Below are 7,246 nucleotides of genomic sequence, written 5' to 3'. Positions count from 1 at the left end.
CAAAAGTGTTGCCACCACATCAAAATAATTAATCTGTTATAAAATTTAAAATTCATGCAATTATTCTCTTTTTCAATAAAGAACAAATTTTTTTATTTAAGAAAGGTGATGGATTCATAGGACATTCATAACTTTAAGGTATAGACACTAAGACACTAATGATCACAAGACACAAACATGGATAAACATAAGCATAAAATTCGAAAAACAGAAAAATAAAGAACAAGGAAATTAAAGAACGGGTCCACCTTAGTGATGGCGGCTTGTTCTTCCTCTTGAAGATCTTATGGAGTGCTTGAGCTATAACCTCATGAACTTCCACTTCCTCTCCAATCATGATACTATGAATCATGATGCCCCGGTCTATAGTAACTTCGGACCGGTTGCTAGTGGGAATGATTGAGCGTTGGATAAACTCCAACCATCCCCTAGCCACGGGCAGTCATGCCTTCTCAATTGAACCGGCTTCCCTCTTGAATCTCTCTTCCATTGGGCGCCCTCTTCATAGATGTCTATGAGGACTTGGTCCAACCTTTGATCAAAGTTGACCCTTCTAGTGTAAGGGTGTTCATCTCCTTGCATCATGGGCAAGTTGAATGCCAACTTTATATTTTTCGGACTAAAATCTAAGTATTTCCCCCGAACCATTGTAAGCCAATTCTTTGGGTCCGGGTTCACACTTTGATCATGGTTCTTGGTGATCCATGCATTGGCATAGAACTCTTGAACCATTAAGATTTTGACTTGTTGAATAGGGTTGGTAAGAACTTCCCAACCTCTTCTTCGAATCTCATGTCGGATCTTCGGATATTCACTCTTTTTGAGTTTGAAAGGGACCTCGGGGATCACCTTCTTCAAGGCCACAACTTCATAGAAGTGGTCTTGATGCACCCTTGAGATGAATCTCTCCATTTCCCATGACTCGGAGGTGGAAGCTTTTGCCTTCCCTTTCCTCTTTCTAGAGGTTTCTCTGGCCTTGGATGCCATAAATGGTTATGGAAAAACAAAAAGTAATGCTTTTACCACACCAAACTTAAAAGGTTTGCTCGTCCTCGAGGAAAAGAAGAAAGAAGAGAGTAGAAGAAGAAGAAATGGAGGAGATGGAGATGGCTTTGTGGTTCGGCCAAAGAGGAAGAAGTAGTGTTTAGGGTGTGTGAAAATGAAGGAGTGAAGATGGGTTTATATAGGGGTGAAGAGAGGGGTAGGGTTCGGCCATTATGGGTGGGTTTGGGAGGGAAAGTGGGTTTGAATTTGAATGGTGAGGTAGGTGGGGTTTTATGAAGGATGGATGTGAGTGGTGAAGAGAAAGATGGGATTTGATAGGTGAAGGTTTTTTGGGGAAGAGGTGTTGAGGTGATTGGTGAATGGGTGAAGAAGAGAGAGGGTGGTAGGGTAGGTGGGGATCCTGTGGGGTCCACAGATCCTGAGGTGTCAAGAAAAATTCAACCCTGCACCAAGTGGCGTGCAAAAATGCACCCTTTGCCAATTCTGGCGATAAACGCCGGGCTGGTGCCCATTTCTGGCGTTTAACGCCAGGTGCTTGCCCTTTTCTGGCGTTTAACGCCAGTCTGGTGCCCCTTTCTGGCGTTAAACGCCCAGAATGGTGCCAGACTGGGCGTTAAACGCCCATTTGCTAACTTCACTGGCGTTTAAATGCCAGCAAGTTCTCCTCCAGGGTGTGCTCTTTTTCTTTCTGTTTTTCATTCTGTTTCTGCTTTTTCAATTGATTTTGTGACTTCTCAAGATCATCAACCTACAGAAAACATAAAATAACAAAGGAAAATAGATAAAATATAACATTGGGTTACCTCCCAACAAGCGCTTCTTTAATGTCAGTAGCTTGACAGAGGGCTCTCATGGAGCCTCACAAACACTCAGAGCATTGTTGGAACCTCCCAACACCAAACTTAGAGTTTGAATGTGGGGGTTCAACACCAAACTTAGAATTTGGTTGTGGCCTCCCAACACCAAACTTAGAGTTTGACTGTGGGGGCTCTGTTTGACTCTGTTTTGAGAGAAGCTCTTCATGCTTCCTCTCCATGGTGACAGAGGGATATCCTTGAGCCTTAAACACAAAGGATTCTTTATTCACTTGAATGATCAGTTCACCTCTATCAACATCAATCACAGCCTTTGCTGTGGCTAGGAAGGGTCTGCCAAGGATGATAGATTCATCCATGCACTTCCCAGTTTCTAGGACTATGAAATCAGCAGGGATGTAATGGTCTTTAATCTTCACCAAAACATCCTCTACAAGTCTATAAGCTTGTTTTCTTGAGTTGTCTGCCATCTCTAGTGAGATTCTTGCAGCTTGTACCTCAAAGATCCCTAGCTTCTCCATTACAGAGAGAGGCATGAGGTTTACACTTGACCCTAAGTCACACAGAGCCTTCTTGAAGGTCATGGTGCCTATGGTACAAGGTATTAAAAATTTCCCAGGATCTTGTCTTTTTTTGAGGTAATTTCTGCCTAGACAAGTCATCCAGTTCTTTGGTGAGCAAAGGAGGTTCATTCTCCCAAGTCTCATTACCAAATAACTTGTCATTTAGCTTCATGATTGCTCTAAGGTATTTAGCAACTTGCTCTTCAGTGACATACTCATCCTCTTCAGAGGAAGAATACTCATCAGAGCTCATGAATGGCAGAAGTAAATCCATTGGAATCTCTATGGTCTCAGTGTGAGCCTCAGATTCCCATGGTTCCTCATTAGGGAACTCATTGGAGGCCAGTGGTCGTCCATTGAGGTCTTCCTCAGTGGCATTCATTGCCTCTTTCTCCTCTCCAAATTCGGCCATGTTGATGACCTTGCACTCTCCTTTTGGATTTTCTTCTGTATTGCTTGGAAGAGTACTAGGAGGGAGTTCAGTAATTTTCTTGCTCAGCTGACCCACTTGTGCCTCTAAATTCCTAATGGAGGACCTTGTTTCAGTCATGAAACTTTGAGTGGTTTTGATTAGATCAGAGACCATGGTTGCTAAGTCAGAGTGGTTCTGCTTAGAATTCTCTGTCTGTTGCTGAGAAGATGATGGAAAAGGCTTGCCATTGCTAAACCTGTTTCTTCCATCATTATTGTTGTTGAAACCTTGTTGAGGTCTCTGTTGATCCTTCCATGAGAGATTTGGATGATTTTTCCATGAAGAATTATAGGTGTTTCCATAGGGTTCTCCCGTGTAATTCACCTCTTCCATTGAAGGGTTCTCAGGATCATAAGCTTCTTCTTCAGATGAAGCATCCTTAGTACTGCTTGGTGCATTTTGCATTCCAGACAGACTTTAAGAGATCAAATTGACTTGTTGGGTCAATATTTTGTTCTGAGCCAGTATGGCATTCAGAGTATCAATCTCAAGAACTCCTTTCTTCTGATTTGTCCCATTGTTCACAGGATTCCTTTCAGAAGTGTACATGAATTGGTTATTTGCAACCATTTCAATGAGCTCTTGAGCTTCTGTAAGCGTCTTCTTCAGATAAAGAGATCCTCCAGCAGAGCTATCCAAAGACATCTTGGACAGTTCAGACAGACCATCATAGAAGATACCTGATGAGCGGATAATTTGTACGCTTTTTGGCATTGTTTTTAGTATGTTTTTAGTATATTTTAGTTAGTTTTTAGTATATTTTTATTAGTTTTTAATTAAAATTCACTTTTCTGGACTTTACTATGAGTTTGTGTTTTTTTCTGTGATTTCAGGTATTTTCTGGCTGAAATTGAGGGACCTGAGCAAAAATCTGATTCAGAGACTGAAAAGGACTGCAGATGCTGTTGGATTCTGACCTCCCTGCACTCGAAGTGGATTTTCTGGAGCTACAGAAGCCCAATTGGCGCGCTCTCAACGGCGTTGGAAATAGACATCCTGGGCTTTCCAGCAATATATGATAGTCCATACTTTGCCCAAGATTTGATGGCCCAAACCGGCGTTCAAAGTCACCCTCAGAATTCCCAGCGTTAAACGCCGGAACTGGCACCAAAGTGGGAGTTAAACGCCCAAACTGGCACAAAAGCTGGCGTTTAACTCCAAGAAGAGTCTCTACACGAAAATGCTTCAATGCTCAGCCCAAACACACACCAAGTGGGCCCGGAAGTGGATTTTTATGTCATTTACTCATTTTTGTAATTCTTAAGCTACTAGTTCCCTATAAATAGGACCTTTTACTATTGTATTTTCAAATCTTGGGATCTTAGATCATCTTTAGGTCTTTGTATCTTTTGATCACTGGGGGCTGGCCTCACGGCCATGCCTAGACCTTGTTCTTATGTATTTTCAACGGTGGAGTTTCTACACACCATAGATTAAGGTGTGGAGCTCTGCTGTACCTCGAGTATTAATGCAATTACTATTGTTCTTCTATTCAATTCAGCTTGTTCTTATTCCAAGATATTCATTCGCACTCAAGAACTTGATGAATGTGATGATTATGTGACGCTCATCATCATTCTCACTTATGAACACGTGATTGACAACCACTATCATTCTACAAGCAACAAGGCTCTAATGTTTATCTCTTGGGTTCTTTAACCAGAATCTTCGTGGTATAAGCTAGAATTGATGGCGGCATTCAAGAGAATCCGGAAGGTCTAAACCTTGTCTGTGGTATTCTGAGTAGGATTCAATGATTGAATGACTGTGACGAGCTTCAAACTCGCGATTGTGGGGCGTTAGTGACAAACGCAAAAGAATCACTGGATTCTATTCCGACATGATCGAGAACCGACAGCTGGATAGCCGTGCCGTGACAGGGTGCGTTGAACATTTCCACTGAGAGGATGGGAGGTAGCCACTGACAACGGTGAAACCCTTGCATACAGCTTGCCATGGAAAGGAGTAAAAAGGATTGGATGAAGACAGTAGGAAAGCAGAGAGACGGAAGGGACAAAGCATCTCCATTCGCTTATCTGAAGTTCTCACCAATGAATTGCATAAGTATCTCCATCTTTATCTTTTATTCATATATCATTCATAAGCATTTGAGTCTGCCTGACTAAGATTTACAAGGTGACCATAGCTTGCTTCATACCAACAATCTCCGTGGGATCGACCCTTAGTCGCGTAAGGTTTATTACTTGGACGACCCAGTGCACTTGCTGGTTAGTTGTGCGAAGTTGTGTTTATACCATGGTATTAAGCACCAAGTCTTTGGGACCATTACTAGGGATTATTTGAGTTGTGAAAAGTAGTGATCACAATTTCGCATACCAAGTTTTTGGCGCCGTTGCCGGGGATTGTTTTGAGTATGGACAACTGACGGTTCATCTTGTTGCTTAGATTAGGTATTTTTCAGAATTCTTAAGAATGAGTTCTAGAGTTTCATGATGATCTGTTGAAATCTGGCTGGCTGTGAAGCCATGTCTAATCTTATTGGACCGAGGTTTCAACTTATCATCACAAGAGCTTGTTGATTTCTATCAATCTTGCTATTGGAGCAATGATTTGCTAAGGCTTGGCTGGCCATTGGCCATGTCTAGTGTTTTGGACCGAAGCTTTCTTTGAAAGCTTGGCTGGCTGTAAAGCCATGTCTAATTCCTGGACCGAAGTCTTAGACTAGCATTGCATGATTCCTGGAATTCTCATTAAGAATTTTGATACCTTTATTTTTTTTTCCACTTAATTTTCGAAAAATCCAAAAAAAATTTACAAAATCATAAAAACCAAAAATATTCTATGTTTCTTGTTTGAGTCCAGTGTCTCATTTTAAGTTTGGTGTCTTGCATGCATTGTTTATTTGATCTTGGTTCTATTTTCAAGTCAATAATACAGGGAACTGAAGATTCAGTACATGCAGCAGAGGAATTATACAGAAAAAGCTGGGCGTTCAAAACGCCCAGTGAAGAAGGAAAAACTGGCGTTTAAACGCCAGCCAGGATACCTGGCTGGGCGTTTAACGCCCAAAAGGGTAGCATTTTGGGCGTTAAATGCCAGAATGGATACCATTCTAGGCGTTTAACGCCAGGATGGCACAAGAGGGAAGATTCTGTTTTTAATTCAGATTTTTTTCAAGTTTTTCAAAATCAAATCTTTTTCAAATCATATCTTTTCAATCAAATCTTTTTCAAAATCAATTTCTTTCCTTTTTCAAAGATACTTGCTAACAATTAATGATTTGATTGAACATTTCAAGTATGTTGCCTTTTCTGTTGAGAAAGGTTTAATGTTTGAATCATATCTTTTCTTGTTAGGCAAGTCATTATTTTTTAAAATCAAATCTTTTTAAATTGTTTTTCAAATCATATCTTCTCAATCACATCTTTTTCAAAAAAGTTTTCAATCATATCTTCTTCAAAATCTTTTTCAAAATGATTTTAAAATCTTTTTAATTAATTTTCGAAAAATCTCTTCCCCTTTTCTCACATCCTTCTATTTATGGAGTACCACTCCTCCTCAATGCACAATTCGAACTCTATCTCACTAAGTTCGAATTCTTCTACCTCTTCCTTCTATTTTTCTGTTCCTCTGACACCTCAAGGAATCTCTATACTGTGACATAGAGGATTCCATATTTTCTTGTTCTCTTCTCTTTCATATGAGCAGGAGCAAAGACAAAAGCATTCTTGTTGAGGCTGACCCTGAACCTGAAAGGACCTTGAAGCGAAAGCTAAGAGAAGCTAAGGCACAACTCTCTGTAGAGGACCTAACAGAAATCTTCAAAGAAGAAGAACCCATGGCAGCCGAAAACAACAACAATGCCAACAATGCAAGGAAGGTGCTGGGTGACTTTACTGCACCTACTCCCGACTTCTATGGGAGAAGCATCTCTATCCCTGCCATTGGAGCAAACAACTTTGAGCTTAAGCCTCAATTAGTTTCTCTAATGCAACAGAATTGCAAGTTCCATGGACTTCCATTGGAAGATCCTCATCAGTTCTTAGCTGAATTCTTGCAAATCTGTGACACTGTCAAGACTAATGGGGTTGACCCTGAGGTCTACAGACTTATGCTATTCCCTTTTGCTGTAAGAGACAGAGCTAGAATATAGTTGGACTTACAACCTAAAGACAGCCTGAACTCTTGGGAAAAGCTAGTCAATGCCTTCTTGGCAAAGTTCTTTCCACCTCAAAAATTGAGTAAGCTTAGAGTGGAAGTCCAAACCTTCAGACAAAAGGAAGGAGAATCCCTCTATGAAGCTTGGAAAAGATACAAACAATTGATCAGAAAATGTCCTTCTGACATGCTTTCTGAATGGAGCATCATAGGTATTGGTATGCGAAATTGTGATCACTACTTTTCACAACTCAAATAATCCCTAGTAATGG

Source organism: Arachis stenosperma, chromosome 3 (assembly GCF_014773155.1).
Source record: "Arachis stenosperma cultivar V10309 chromosome 3, arast.V10309.gnm1.PFL2, whole genome shotgun sequence".
NCBI classification, from domain to species: domain Eukaryota; kingdom Viridiplantae; phylum Streptophyta; class Magnoliopsida; order Fabales; family Fabaceae; genus Arachis; species Arachis stenosperma.
The sequence above is the reverse complement of the archived record's forward strand: the minus strand, read 5'-3'. Positions refer to the sequence as shown.